This window comes from Bos taurus, chromosome 6 (assembly GCF_002263795.3).
Source record: "Bos taurus isolate L1 Dominette 01449 registration number 42190680 breed Hereford chromosome 6, ARS-UCD2.0, whole genome shotgun sequence".
Lineage (NCBI taxonomy): Eukaryota > Metazoa > Chordata > Mammalia > Artiodactyla > Bovidae > Bos > Bos taurus.
In genome coordinates this window covers 37475189-37491681 of record NC_037333.1, presented here as the reverse complement: position 1 = coordinate 37491681, position 16493 = coordinate 37475189, and the positions used below count along the sequence as shown (strand labels likewise).

General features: G+C 36.4%; 1 protein-coding gene across 12 annotated transcripts in view; it reads left to right on the top strand.

Annotated features, from left to right (window-relative positions):
- LCORL (ligand dependent nuclear receptor corepressor like) overlaps nt 1-16493 on the top strand; it is a 179165-nt gene that overhangs the window by 65289 nt on the left and 97383 nt on the right. The window contains exon 1 of one of the 12 annotated variants that reach the window (XM_059887738.1): nt 33-73. The exons of the other annotated variants lie outside the window; for them this stretch is intronic. The gene's annotated coding sequence lies outside the window, so the exon portion shown is untranslated. Of the gene's footprint in view, nt 1-32; nt 74-16493 lie in introns of those variants that run through there. 12 annotated transcript variants of the gene reach the window in all.

Here is a 16493-nt window from a genome sequence, read left to right as displayed (position 1 = left end):
TCAGTAAAAAATTGGTACTATTTCAGCTGATTCAAGCATCTGGGTCTTCAAGAGGTCTCCTACCAGTGGTTGGGTGAGTGTTCATGGATATTTAGTGACCTCTCCATTTGGGGATTTTTTGTTTTTCTTCGAGATCTTTGAAGGATCACAGAGTTTTTAAATAAAAGGTTCTTATTAGTAGTATTTTTGCCTTACTTTAGGTCTTTAGTATTTTTGTCTTTGTTAATTTCTTTATTTGTGGTCCATCATCACCTTAATTGAACATAAGGACTTTTCTACTTGTTTACTTGGCATTGTTTCTGTTGTTTGTTTTTAATTTCTATGAATGAAATAGTTTTTGAGATTTCCAATATGGTCTGACTAGGATGTGGCTAGAAGATAGTAACAGTATCTTTTAAATGGTCTTAATTCCTTTATGCATTTATTTCTTTAGTAAGTTCTTTAACTTTGAAACAAAAGGCAAAAAAAAAAAATGTGTTTTTAAAGATAGGAAATACTTCCGAGTCTTTGGAAGCAAATAAAATGCTAATAGAAGCCTCTAGTTGGTTGGTGAAGTTTTTATTTGATTCCTGAACATTTCACAAAGTCAGTCATTTTTAGGAATTCTGGATATTAGTAACATTAGTATTACTGATACTTTGAATCTGTTGCTTAGTTTGAGGAACATAAGCATGTGATCATCTTGCCAAAACACAGAGAAATCTTTTAATATTCTTATTAGCTTGTTTATTATCTTTCCTAACTATAGTTTTATGGGCTTCGATGATATGTTACTTTTATTGAGAACTCACACTTGGGATAATTATTATGGTTGATGTCACCAATTATGATTGAACACTAAGCCCATTTAATCCCAAAACATTGTTGAGAGATAGATACTTTTGTTATCATTTTAACAGATAAAGATAATGAAGCTCAGAGAAGTTAAGTTTTGTGTTGTGAACAGTTGAACCCTGGGAAGAAATTTTTAAAAGGTCAATGATGTTTTATGTGAAGAACACTTAGATTCTAAGTATTAAGTAGAAAAATCTTCCTGTTTTCTACTACTTAGCAGCCTAGAATTAGGATTATTTTAATTGAATTGGGAACGCTAGAGAGGACCTATCAGAAATTCAGAGCATTCCATCTTTCCTTCATATGAACTATGAACAGCTTTAGTGATTAGTTCCCTTACACTATTTAATAACTGGAAAAGCTTATTACTTAATCTAAATACAGTTTGGACAATCCCTTATATTAGAAGCTAGTCAAAAATACTCTTTGTGGGTTGAATAAGTATAGTCAGTGAGAGGGGATATTTTAGTGTAGAAGTGAATTTTTAACTAATTTTGTATATTCTTTAGAAATGTTTCAGAATTGAGTTCCTTGTAGACGTTAACCTGCACATTTACATTTACGTGGAGTGCTAGAGTAGAATGAAGCCTCCATGATAGCAGGGACTTTGTTTTGTTAATTGCAGAATCCTCAGTATATGGAATAGTACTTGTCACATCTTGTATCTTCAATAAATATTTCTTGAATGGATAAATGAGCACTAAGATACACTAAGATATGTTCCAGTTTTTCCACATACTTATGGTATTATCCTTATTCCATTTGAAGAACAAAATTGTTGTGCATGTATATATAGTTTATCTTCTGCTTTGTACTTAAATTTATTACTATATGTTTAGCATGAATATGTTTATTTGTTTTGAAATGTGGATAAACATAGGCATATAAATATAAAATGCCTTTTCTGAGGCTATCCTCATAGGATGTAAACTAAATTATTTTGACTTTAGGCTTTATATTCTCTGATCACCTGAAGCAGTATAAATCACTAGCTTACAATTCAAGAAGATATCTCTTTCATTTTTCAGTTAAAGAAGCATACTTAACTAAATAGGACAGATAGTATGCACACTGTAGCTGAATGAATCATACTGCTAAGTATATAATAAAGCCTTCCTTCATCAAAATATGATGTTTTTCCTACTTTATCCTCCACCCCCCCTACCCCCACTCCCACCCCGCCACAACACATATTTAACATTCATTTAACTATTATTCTGGCCATTTCTTTTCAAAGCCCTTCTTGATATATAGTTGAAAGCTGCTATTAACCAATCTTTTCCCCTGAAATTAATTGATAGCCAGGTTTTATATAAAGTTTTTCATGCCTTTTCTGAACACAAATCTTTTTCCCTTTAAACTTTTAATTTTTAAGCTTTATAATATTGCATGAAATAAATATTAATACTTCTCATTAATTAATTGGATTATGTCTGATACTAAAACATTTGACTTCTTAGAAACAGGAGTATTAAATCTTTTAGATTGCTTTTCTCTTAAATGCAGGTATCTTTGAATGGCTATGTAAATTTGACCTGATTCATTCATACCCTAAGTATTTCTTATACAAATGCACCTTTCTGATACCATGTGGTCATACACTGAAAAAGTGAATTTAAAATGTTATATTCTTTGCAACCCCATAGACTCTAGCCCGCCAGACTCTTCTGTCCATGGAATTCTCCAGGCAAGAATACTGGAGGGGGTAACCATCCCCTTCTCCAGGGGAATCTTCCTGACCCCGGGATTGAACCCAGTTCTCCCACAGTGCAGTTAGATTCTTTACCATCTGAGCCACCAGGGAAGGCCCCTTGGCTTTCTCTTTATATGTGGGTTGCCTTTTTGGAACTCTCAAGGAACTGTATGTTGCTGCTGCTGCTGCCAAGTCACTTCGGTCATGTCTGACTCCTAGCAACCCCATGGACTGCAACCAGACTCCTACACCCATGGGATTTTCCAGGCAAGAGTAGTGGAGTGGGTTGCCATTGCCTTCTCTGAACTGTATGTTAGTGTGGTAAAATAATCCACATACTATTATGAGTCATAATACAGAGGTGTTCATGAAAAGATTTTTTTGGGCCATATACATAGATGATATGAATGAAATTCTGAGAACACATTTAAAGTTATAACTGGATTTAAGATATTAGGCATTTCTGTTAAAGTCACCTTTCTGCCTGTAACACCCTCCATAGTAGGAATTAAAGACAGACTGTTGGATTATTCATTTACCATTACCTGGATTCTTTTATCTCCTTTTGTCTTCTTTAATCTCTAATTTGACCTAATCAGTTACGCCTTTATAAGCACCCATATTTTTTTCCACTGTGTCTTCTGAAACTTGTGATCTTTCATCAACAATCCCCTATATCCTCAGTCTTTTCTCTTTTTTTTTAAATTTTATTTTATTTTTAAACTTTACAAATTGTATTAGTTTTGCCAAATATCAAAATGAATTCACCACAGGTATACATGTGTTCCCCATCCTGAACCCTCCTCCCTCTTCCCTCCCCATACCATCCCTCTGGGTTGTCCCAGTGCACCAGCCCCAAGCATCCAGTATCGTGCATCGAACCTGGACTGGCGACTCATTTCATATATGATATTATACATATTTTAATGCCATTCTCCCAAATCATCCCACCTTTTCCCTCTCCCACAGAGTCCAAAAGACTGTTCTATACATCAGTGTCTCTTCTGCTGTCTTGTATACAGGGTCATTGTTACCATCTTTCTAAATTCCATATATATGCGTTAGTATACTGTATTGGTATTTTCTTTCTGGCTTACTTCACTTTGTATAATAGGCTCCAGTTTCATCCACCTAATTAGAACTGATTCAAATGCATTCTTTTTAATGGCTGAGTAATACTCCATTGTGTATATGTACCACCACTTTCTTATCCATTCATCTGCTGATGGACATCTAGGTTGCTTCCATGTCCTGGCTATTATAAACAGTGCTGCGATGAACATTGGGGTACACGTGTCTCTTTCAATTCTGGTTTCCTCAGTGTGTATGCCCAGCAGTGGGATTGCTGGATCATAAGGCAGTTCTATTTCCAGTTTTTTAAGGAATCTCCACACTGTTCTCCATAGTGGCTGTACTCCCACCAACAGTGTAAGAGGGTTCCCTTTTCTCCACACCCTCTCCAGCATTTATTGCTTGTAGACTTTTGGATCACAGCCATTCTGACTGGTGTGAAATGGTACCTCATAGTGGTTTTGATTTGCATTTCTCTGATAATGAGTGATGTTGAGCATCTTTTCATGTGTTTGTTAGCCATCTGTATGTCTTCTTTGGAGAAATGTCTATTTAGTTCTTTGGCCCATTTTTTGATTGGGTCATTTATTTTTCTGGAGTTGAGCTGTAGGAGTTGCTTGTATATTTTTGAGATTAGTTGTTTTGTCAGTTGCTTCATTTGCTATTATTTTCTCCCATTCTGAAGGCTGCCTTTTCACCTTGCTAATAGTTTCCTTTGTTGTGCAGAAGCTTTTAAGTTTAATTAGGTCCCATTTGTTTATTTTTGCTTTTATTTCCAATATTCTGGGAGGTGGGTCATAGAGGATCCTGCTGTGATGTATGTCGGAGAGTGTTTTGCCTATGTTCTCCTCTAAGTTTATAGTTTCTGGTCTTACGTTTAGATCTTTAATCCATTTTGAGTTTATTCTTGTGTATGGTGTTAGAAAGTGCTCTAGTTTCATTCTTTTACAAGTTGTTGACCAGATTTCCCAGCACCACTTGTTAAGGAGATTGTCTATAATCCATTGTATATTCTGCCTTCTTTGTCAAAGATAAGGTGTCCATAGGTGCATGGATTTATCTCTGGGCTTTCTATTTTGTTCCATTGATCTGTATTTCTGTCTTTGTGCCAGTACCATACTGTCTTGATAACTGTGGCTTTGTAGTAGAGCCTGAAGTCAGGTAGGTTGATTCCTCCAGTTCCATTCTTCTTTCTCAAGATAGCTTTGGCTATTTGAGGTTTTTTGTATTTCCGTACAAACTGTGAAATTATTTGTTCTAGCTCTGTGAAGAATACCGTTGGTAGCTTGATAGGGATTGCATTGAATCTATAAATTGCATTGAGTAGTATACTCATTTTCACTATATTGATTCTTCCAATCCATGAACATGGTATATTTCTCCATCTATTAGTGTCCTCTTTGATTTCTTTCACCAGTGTTTTATAGTTTTCTATGTATAGGTCTTTAGTTTCTCTAGGTAGATATATTCCTAAGTATTTTATTCTTTCCGTTGCAATGGTGAATGGAATTGTTTCCTTAATTTCTCTTTCTGTTTTCTCATTATTAGTGTATAGGAATGCAAGGGATTTCTGTGTGTTGATTTTATATCCTGCAACTTTACCATAATCATTGATTAGTTCTAGTAATTTTCTGGTGGAGTCTTTAGGGTTTTCTATGTAGAGGATCATGTCATCTGCAAATAGAGTTTTACTTCTTCTTTTCCAATTTGGATTCCTTTTATTTCTTTTTCTGCTCTGATTGCTGTGGCCAAAACTTCCAAAACTATGTTGAATAGTAATGGTGAAAGTATCTTGTTCCTGACTTTAGAGGAAATGCTTTCAATTTTTCACCATTGAGGATAATGTTTGCTGTGTGTTTGTCACATATAGCTTTTATTATATTGAGGTATGTTCCTTCTGTTCCTGCTTTCTGGAGAGTTTTTATCATAAATGGATGTTGAATTTGGTCAAAGGCTTTCTCTGTATCTATTGAGATGATCATACGGCTTTTATTTTTCAATTTGTTAATGTGGTGTATTACATTGATTGATTTGCGGATATTGAAGAATCCTTGCATCCCTGGGATAAAGCCCACTTGGTCATGGTGTATGATCTTTTTAATGTGTTGTTGGATTCTGATTGCTAGAATTTTGTTAAGGATTTTTGCATCTATGTTCATCAGTGATATTGGCCTGTAGTTTTCTTTTTTAGTGGGATCTTTGTCAGGTTTTGGTATTAGGGTGATGGTGGCCTCATAGAATGAGTTTGGAAGTTTACCTTCCTCTGCAATTTTCTGGAAGAGTTTGAGCAGGATAGGTGTTAGCTCTTCTCTAAATTTTTTGGTGGAATTCAGCTGTGAAGCCGTCTGGACCTGGGCTTTTGTTGGCTGGAAGATTTTTGATTATAGTTTCAATTTCTGTGCTTGTGATGGGTCTGTTAAGATTTTCTATTTCTTCCTGGTCGAGTTTTGGAAAGTTGTACTTTTCTAAGAATTTGTCCATTTCTTCCACGTTGTCCATTTTATTGGCATATAATTGTTGGTAGTAGTCTCTTATGATCCTTTGTATTTCTGTGTTGTCTGTTGTGATCTCTCCATTTTCATTTCTAGTTTTATTGATTTGATTTTTCTCCCTTTGTTTCTTGATGAGTCTGGCTAATGGTTTGTCAATTTTATTTATCCTTTCAAAGAACCAGCTTTTGGCTTTGTTGATTTTTGCTATGGTCTCTTTTGTTTCTTTTGCATTTATTTCTGCCCTAATTTTATTTTTTTTTATTTTTTTTTATCTTAATCATGTTTATTCTTCCTTTTTTAAATTTTTTTTAATTTTATTTTATTTTTAAACTTTACATAATTGTATTAGTTTTGCCAAATATCAAAATGAATCCATCACAGGTATACATGTGCTCCCCATCCTGAACCCTCCTCCCTCCTCCCTCCCCATACCATCCCTCTGGGTCGTCCCAGTGCACTAGCCCCATGCATCCAGTATCGTGTATCAAACCCGGACTGGCATCTCATTCCATACATGATATTTTACATGTTTCAATGCCATTCTCCCAAATCTTCCCACCCTCTCCCTCTCCCACAGAGTCCATAAGACTGTTCCATACATCAGTGTCTCTTTTGCTGTCTTGTATACAGGGTCATTGTTACCATCTTTCTAAATTCCATATATATGCGTTAGTATACTGTATTGGTGTTTTTCCTTCTGGCTTACTTCACTCTGTATAATAGGCTCCAGTTTCATCCACCTCATTAGAACTGATTCAAATGAATTCTTTTTAATGGCTGAGTAATACTCCACTGTGTATATGTACCACAGCTTTCTTATCCATTCATCTGCTGATGGACATCTAGGTTGCTTCCATGTCCTGGCTATTATAAACAGTGCTGCGATGAACATTGGGGTACACGTGTCTCTTTCCCTTCTGGTTTCCTCAGTGTGTATGCCCAGCAGTGGGATTGCTGGATCCTGCCCTAATTTTTAAGATTTCTTTCCTTCTACTAACCCTGGGGTTCTTCATTTCTTCCTTTTCTAGTTGCTTTAGGTGTAGAGTTAGGTTATTTATTTGACTTTTTTCTTGTTTCTTGAGGTATGCCTGTATTGCTATGAACTTTCCCCTTAGGACTGCTTTTACAGTGTCCACAGGTTTTGGGTTGTTGTGTTTTCATTTTCATCCGTTTCTATGCACAGTCTTTTCTCTAAATGTTCCCTTTACTTTATTGCTTTAGGTGAAACCTGTATATTCATAAAAGATGCTTTTGTAGCCCTTTCTCTTGCTAAATGTTTTTAATTGCTTGCTTTATGTAATATAGGAGTGATAAAATTGACAAGTTCTGAGATCTTTATAGCTGCTTTCCAGTCATTTATTTACTGTCCTCACTCAAAACCCTGAGCTTGTCTGAAGCACCTGACATCTACCTGTTCCATCCACATCATCATGTTACACACCTCTACTAACTTTTTTTACTTTCTTCCTCCCGTCTTAGTTCTTGGTGACTTCAAATACTATGCAGCTGATTCATGCAACATTCTGGCTTCTCAGTTACTTGACCTCTCCATTTCTAATGATCTTTTCCTCCATTCCACTCCAGCCACCTTTCTGATGATCATCCCTAGACCTTTGCCACCTCCCAGATATAATTTCAACCATCCCTATTTCTGACTACCATTTTATTTTAATAGTCATCCCAATATTTTTTTAACCTTGCAACCCCCAATCTATTGACCATACCACTTCTCACTATTCATTGTCTCATGATTTGACTTTTCTCCTTACTCATTTCAGATACTGTGCTTGATTGCTGTAATCATCTTTCTATAAAATCTTAACTTCCTTGCTTCTCTTTTCCTTTCTCATATTTGTATGTCAGAACCTCATCTGGATTTTGACCCTATACCCCATATATTATACACTTGCCCTGGAACAGCTGAACTTGACTAAAGTTAAACACCTAGGTAATTATTTTATATCCCTCTCCTCAAATTCTTCACAACTAAAAACCACCACTCCTTTTTGTAGCAGTTACCTTCTAACATTATATAATTTGCTTATTTTTTTAAAGGTATTATTCACTGTCTTTTTCCATCTACTAGTATATAAACACCATGAAGAATTGGATTTTTGTATTTTTTCCTACTGGGATATCTCTAGCATCTGACACATAGTAGGTACTTATTTTCTGTGCTTTTAACCATCTTCACTCTGTTCTCCTTTTCTTTTCAACTCATCCTGATTAGACTTTCTTTTCTACTACCGTACTGAAACTGTTTTATCATTTTCATTGGTAATTCCATTTTGTACTCTTTAGAGGAAAGTTAATCAATTCTCACCTTATTCAGATTTTCACCATTCATCAGTGATAGGGTTGATCACTTCCTTAATCCTGGTTTCTAGGATGTTATATTCTTTTCATTTTTCCCCCCTTGTCTTGCACATTACTTCTTTCACATGCTTCTTGCTGGTTTTTGTTTTCTTTACCTTTAAATATTGAAGAGCCCAAGAGTTAGTCCGCAGTGTCTTTTCTTCTCAAATGGCTTCTCTTACTTGATAGCTTCATTTCATCCAGTAGTATGTGTTGGTGACATCTGAATATTGTAGGATTATATCTAATCCTAATCTTTTCTCTAGCTTTTCTCTGTTATATCTGTCTACTTGGTATTCTTCATTAGAATATCTAATAGGCACTTCACATGACCTCTCTAAAACAGAATTCTTGATTTTACTTTCCCAAACTTCTGTCCCAACCTTTCCTGTCTTAGTGAAAAGTATCACTCTTGACCCTAGTTGGTTGCTAGTCCCCAAAACAAGAAACTTTTCTTGATTGCTCAGTATCCTCTATACACACATGCAACCTATCATCAACTCCCATTTGTTGTTCTACCTTCAAAATCTATTCTAAATCTGACCGTGTCTCACTGTTTCCATTGCTGCCACTCTAATCCAAGAGACTTCATCTCTGGCATGTACTACTTAATATTGACCAGAGACATATTAACACCACAAGCATTAGTTTCTGCAGAAATCCCCTTGTCAATATGTGTTAAAGAGCCTCCAAACTGTTTCTCTTTCTACTTTTCTCTTTCCAACCAGTTCATTTTTCTACACAAAATGATATTTCTGAAGCCCAAACCAGTACATTATTCCTCTGCCCAAAAGTTTCCAGTGGCTTTGCATGTCACTTAGAGTAAAATCTATCAGAGGTTTGATCTACATGGCCTAGTTTAGCCTCCTTTTCAGCCAAATCTCTTATTGCTCATTCTTTTGCAGACTCTGGCTTTTTGCTCAGCCTCTGATGTGCTAACCTTATTGCCGTCTCAGGGTCTTCTCACTTGCTGTTGCTATTACCTCTGTCTAAAATCCTTGTTTGCACCTGAACATTGCACTCCGTTGTATTAGCAAACATTACCCCTGGCCCTGATCACTTGTTGCTCCAACCACCCTGTTTATGATAATTCTTTCAGTCTTTCCTATCATTCTGCTTTTTGTTTGTTTTTCTAACTGACTCCTCTTTTAATGTGTTTGTTGTCTCTACTACTTCTACAGTATAAGAACAATAAGACGGGATTTTTATTATGCTATATCCCTAGCACTTAGAATTGTATCTGATACAGTCAAAACTCAATAACTTAATTGAGTGCATATAGAAAAGGAATATTTTAAAGCTCAGCAGTAATGCTTTAAAATCATGATTTAAAAGATCATGTTTTTTTTTTTTAAAGCATGACTTATAGTATACTAGATCTTTTAGCAAAGTCTTTAATGAGTCCTTGTATGTGATAAGAAAGTGTTCTAGGAATCAGCCTAAATAATGAAGATAAAAGTGATTCCAAATTTCTTTCAGAAATGTTTGGTCATGGAATTATTCTTTTCAGTGGTTTTACACAACCCTGATAACCTTTTAAGGACATAATTTAAATTTTGAGGAAGCAGTAGTTCTTCCATTTCTCTTTATATAAGAAGTTCTGTCTAAATTATTTCTTTGCACATTCTAATTAAGTTTAAAAAAATGTAGTCTGTTAGGTGAGAGGGAAGACTTAATTCTCAGAAAAGTATAATTCTATTTGGGGCCCTTTTTTTTTTGTATCACCATCTGTCCCTGGGTAATATTTCTTCCCTGTACTTTGTCTCTAGTATGGCAGATAATGGAGTTGGCCGGTGTATAAATAAATGTAGTAATCTATATATGCTATTCAAAATAATCAGAGTTCTGAACTGGAAAAAGTAACAGTTACTATAATTACTATGTACTGTTTAGCTTTTTTGTATTAACTTATTAATATCATTTAAAAATCTTCTTAGAATATTTTTCTGATTTTCTTGAGTAACTCGTAAATTTACCAGATATATCATCACCCATGTGTTCTTTCATAAAATGCTAATAATTTAGTTCTTTCTTTCCTTGAGTGTGACTTCCCCCCAAAGCAAGACTAGCAAGTTGGCCTTTATAAAACATATTTCCCATCCATGATTAGAGAAGTTAATTCATTCAGGAAAGTTCCTTCTATATGCTGGGTACCATATTAGTGAAAAAAAAAAGACAAAAACATCTCTGTCTGCATGAACTTTTGTGTGATAGTAAGGGGAAGCAAGCAGTAAATAAGTAAATTATGTTTGTGGTTCAGTGTACATGTATGCACATGCATACACACACACACAGTCACCTGCTTTACACACATGCTAGATATAAATATATATTTAAGTATTGGAGACAAAGGAGGAAGAGGAGCATAGGCTATACCAGGGCACAGGTGGTATTCAAGTAACATTTGCGCAACCATTTAAAAAAAAAAAAAAAGGGTATCAAACTACAGAAAACCTGGGGGAAATACATTTCAAGAGTTAAAAGATAATATTGATTTTGAAAAATTATGTATCAGGCATGTGGGAGGTGATTGCCATGCCCATTCCTCAGTTTTACAGACTACTTATTTTCCTTTTAAGATCAAGCTAAAATAACAGCATTTTAAAGCAGATACAGGATTTAGAGATTATTTGATTCTACTGTTCCTTTACTTATATACAAAAAAATAAGTAACTTGACCAAGGAACATATATTATTTAACATGTATTAAATAATATAAGATAGTGATTATCAATAATACTTAGTAAAATAATCAAAAAGCCATTTTACAAAATGTTTAATAAAGAGTTGCTTACATGAAGTGTGATGGTAATAAAAGAGATGAAGGCTTATTTTTTGTTGCTGTTTGGTGATGAGTAATATTAAGCCAGAGTGAGCTGGGGAAGTAATGAACAGATGAATGTCTGAATCCATGGAACTAGCTCTGAACCGTCAGCTGAAGTCAGAGGAAAGGCAGTGGGATTTTTAAGAAACTAAAAATGGATGAACTATTCAATTCATTTGTAGTTTTTCAGCCCCTGGTCACCCGTTAATGTGTGGAGTCTTCTCATCATTATCAAACTCACTTGTATCAGCCAAAATTTTATCTGCATGATCTGAAATTTCTTTTGAAGATTTGGTGTCAAGTATTTGTGACTCCTTTATCTTTGCCTGAATAATGATGAGCATCAAGTTGAAAGATTTTCTCAATCATAATTAATGTTAACAGTTATCGTTTTCATGGTCCACTTCATTAAATCTAGTCTCCTTAACAAGTTGTAAGACATTTTGCTTTACAGTCAACATTTCTTTTAACACCTGGAAGTTAACAGAAAATATGCTAGGATTGTTCATACTCCAGTCATTGTTTATTGAGATACTTTTCCCCAAGCCTGATTGGCTGAGAGTATCTTTTTATCAAAACACTTTTAATGGGAGGTAAGTAAATTTACTGTTCTTTTAATAGGTCTTAGTTTCCACACACCTCGTGTACTTTAAAGCATCTCTGTAAATAGAGTGTGCTTGCATATGCTTTCTCATATTTAAAAGATGTGTGTTTCATGATACATAATAATGTATGAGATGGTAGACCTTAAGTGATATATATGCTGTATGGGTGTATTTAAGAGACTTTAAAAGATAATTTTGATTCTATAAAATGATTTCTACCTTCTTTGTCAATTTTAAATATTATTCTGTCATATCCCCCTAATACTATTTAGTAGATTTTGAACTTCTTGAAGGCAAAGAATATTTTAATAATTTTTTTCTTTCCAATTCATTATAAACATTTCTTAGTTTCTTAAACAGAGTTATGGTCAAAGACATAAATCATAAATATAGAAGATCCTCCTCAACATGTAATAGGTATTTGCTGCTCAATTTATGTAAATATGCATTTTAGGGATAAAATGATGAAAAATCATTTAAAGGTGAATTTTCCTGAACATACATACATTTGTGTGGTGGAATAACATGGCTCAGCTGCCAAACAGATTTTAGGATACCATACAGCAGTATGGTTCAGGAGTATTGGCAAGTGACCAAGCAAATACAGGAGAAGCCTGCTCAAAAGATTATGCAAAAGCAGTTTCCTCCTTTCAGTTGTTATATATTCAGGTGTCTTAAAATTTTGCTCTATGAAATAATATGTTTCTAGAATGAGAGGGTTTCTTGTTTGTTTGTTTGTTTTTTATGAGAACTGATGTTTACAGGTTTTATTCAATCCGCCTGTCACAGGTTGTGTGTGTTTGTCCAATGCTGTGAAAATAAGGAGGGTTTTTGTTTGTTTTTTAACTTCTTGGAAAATCTACATTTCTTAGAGATCTGATTTTCTCTGGTTTTTTTTTTTTCTTTTTAAATTTTGTCTCTTTAAGTTTCAGCTTCTTCATGTTATTTTAAATTTTTTTAATTAAACCACACTGTTTATTAAATATGCTTTTAAAGCAGTGCTTATCTCTATTATTATATACCTAAAAACAGCAGATGGTTAGATGACTTTAGAGTAAAAACTACTATGATAATTCTTTTGCTTATTTTCTTTTTAAGATATACTTTAACACATATATGTAGAACGTTTTCATTGTCCTTGTAAATAATACATCTAAAACTCTAATCCACAATTCTTAGAACTGTGTTTCCTCTTGTTATTTTAGCTGTAAGACTTAATTAAACCTGATTATGGTCTGCCTCCAAATGTTAGACAGCACATTGAGTTGAATTGGGTGGTATTAGAATCTCAAGATCAGGACCTTTTAAGGAAAAAATGAAAACTTAATAGCCAAGGTAATTTAGCTAACGACTGAAATAGTTCATATGTCCTGAGTTGAAATAAGAAGGAAGAGGAAGGGTATGTTAGTCAGCTGGACTTGTTGTTGTTGTTGTTAGATAATTTTTTTCATACACTGTACTTTTATGGATGATAAAATATAATGTAAAAAATCACCTGAGTTATCAGGCAGACATTGAATCAATCTATCACCTTAACTGTCTTATAAAAGGTTCAACTTCCATCTTGGCATAATTTGGAGTCTGATATTTTCAGTTTTTTACTCTGACATAAAGGTCTTTTTTTGATGCAATTTTTGTAGAAATAGCACTTCGTGAATATCCTCTAACATGAGCTTTCCTCTCTATCTCATTTAATATGATATAGTTATAATGCTCTTTTACTAATTACTTATTCTCGGCACTTCAGTGGCTGATTAATTCTTTCTGAATATGTCTTACTGAGATATAAGGAGTCTAGGACTAGCAGAGGGTTTGATCAAATCCTTTACTTGTGAAATGTAATGAATTAGTTTTATAAATTACTATTTCATCATTTTTAATTATAAGTGTGAACTGTCAGTTACAGTTTACTATTTGCTATTGGCTAGTTGTACATTCGGAGAAGGCAATGGCACCCCACTCCAGTACTCTTGCCTGGAAAATCCCATGGACAGAGGACCCTGGTAGGCTCCAGTCCATGGGGTCGCTAAGAGTAGGGCATGACTAAAATACTTCACTTTCACTTTTCACTTTCATGCATTGGAGAAGGAAATGGCAACCCACTACAGTGTTCTTCCCTGGAGAATCCCAGGGATAGGGGAGCCTAATGGGCTGCTGTCTATGGGTTCACACAGAGTCGGACACGACTGAAGCGACTTAGCAGCAGCAGCAGTTGTACATTATATTGACAGTTTGCTCAGACTGTTCTGTTGATTAAAACTTACTGATTTGTTATTACTGCATTGAATGGTTTGCCTTGGAAATGAACAGAGATCATTCTGTCGTTTTTGAGATTGCATCCAAGTACTGCATTTCAGACTCTCTTGTTGACCATGATGGCCACTCCATTTCTTCTGAGGGATTCCTGCCCACAGTAGTAGATATAATGGTCATCTGAGTTAAATTCACCCATTCCAGTCCATTTCAGTTCTCTGATTCCTAGAATGTCGACATTCACTCTTGCCATCTCTTGTTTGACCACTTCCAATTTGCCTTGATTCATGGACCTGACATTTCAGGTTCCTATGCAATATTGTTCTTTACAGCATCGGACCTTGCTTCTATCACCAGTCACATCCACAGCTGGGTATTCTTTTTGCTTTGGCTCCATCCCTTCATTCTTTCTGGAGTTATTTCTCCACTGATCTCCAGTAGCATATTGGGCACCTACTGACCTAGGGAGTTCCTCTTTCAGTATCCTATCATTTTGCCTTTTCATACTGTTCATGGGGTTCTCAAGGCAAGAATACTGAAGTGGTTTGCCATTCCCTTCTCCAGTGGACCACATTCTGTCAGATCTCTCCACCATGACCCGCCCATCTTGGGTTGCCCCATGGGCATGGCTTAGTTTCATTGAGTTAGACAAGGCTGTGGTCCTAGTGTGATTAGATTGACTAGTTTTCTGTGAGTATGGTTTCAGTGTGTTTGCCCTCTGATGCCCTCTTGCAACACCTACCGTCTTACTTGGGTTTGTCTTACCTTGGGTGTGGGGTATCTCTTCACGGCTGTTCCAGCAAAGCATAGCCAATGCTCCTTACCTTGGACAAGGGGTATCTCCTCACCCCGCCCTTCCTGACCTTCAATGTGGGATAGCTCCTCTAGGCCCTCCTGCGCTTGCGCAGCCACAGCTCCTTGGACGTGGGGTTGGTCCTGCCGGCCACTGCCCCTGGCCTCCGGCATGGGGTTGCTCCTCCTGGCCGCAGCCCCTGGCCTCCGACATGGGGGTGCGGGGTAGCTCCTCCCGCCCGCCGTGCCTGGCCTCGGGCTTAGGGGCATGGGGTGGCTCCTCCCTCCTGCCGCCCCTGACCTCAGACGTGGGGTAACTCCTCTCCTTGCTGCCCCTGACCTCGGACGTGGGGTAATGCCTCTTGGCCGCCGCCCTTCGGGCATGGGGTTCTCCCGGCTTCTGCCCCTGACCTCGGACGTGGGGTAGCTCCTCTCCGCCGTGCTTAGCGCGCCGCTCGCAGCCACCAGTAATCCAAGTCTATGCTCCAACCAGTAATGCTGAAGAAGCTGAAGTTGAACGATTCTATGAAGACCTACAAGACTTTTTAGAACTAACACCCAATAAAGATGTCCTTTTCATTATAGGGGACTGGAATGCAAAAGTAGGAAGTCAAGAAACACCTGGAGTAACAGGCAAATTTGGCCTTGGAATACGGAATGAAGCAGGGCAAAGACTAATAGAGTTTTGCCAAGAAAATGCACTGGTCATAACAAACACCCTCTTCCAACAACACAAGAGAAGACTCTATACATGGACATCACCAGATGGTCAACACCGAAGTTGGATTGATTATATTCTTTGCAGCCAAAGATGGAGAAGCTCTATACAGTCAGCAAAAACAAGACCAGGAGCTGACTGTGGCTCAGACCATGAACTCCTTATTGCCAAATTCAGACTTAAATTGAAGAAAGTAGGGAAAACCACTAGACCATTCAGGTATGACCTAAATCAAATCCCTTATGATTATACAGTGGAAGTGAGAAATAGATTTAAGGGCCTAGATCTGATAGATAGAGTACCTGATGAACTATGGAATGAGGTTCGTGACATTGTACAGGAGACAGGGATCAAGACCATCCCCATGAAAAAGAAATGCAAAAAAGCAAAATGGCTGTCTGGGGAGGCCTTACAAATAGCTGTGAAAAGAAGAGAAGCGAAAAGCAAAGGAGAAAAGGAAAGATATAAACATCTGAATGCAGAGTTCCGAAGAATAGCAAGAAGAGATAAGAAAGCCTTCTTCAGCAATCAATGCAAAGAAATAGAGAACAACAACAGAATGGGAAAGACTAGAGATCTCTTCAAGAAAATCAGAGATACCAAAGGAACATTTCATGCAAAGATGGGCTCGATAAAGGACAGAAATGGTATGGACCTAACAGAAGCAGAAGATATTAAGAAGAGATGGCAAGAATACACAGAAGAACTGTACAAAAAGATCTTCACAACCCAGATAATCACGATGGTGTGATCACTGATCTAGAGCCAGACACCCTGGAATGTGAAGTCAAGTGGGCCTGAGAAAGCCTCACTACGAACAAAGCTAATGGAAGTGATGGAATTCCAGTTGAGCTAT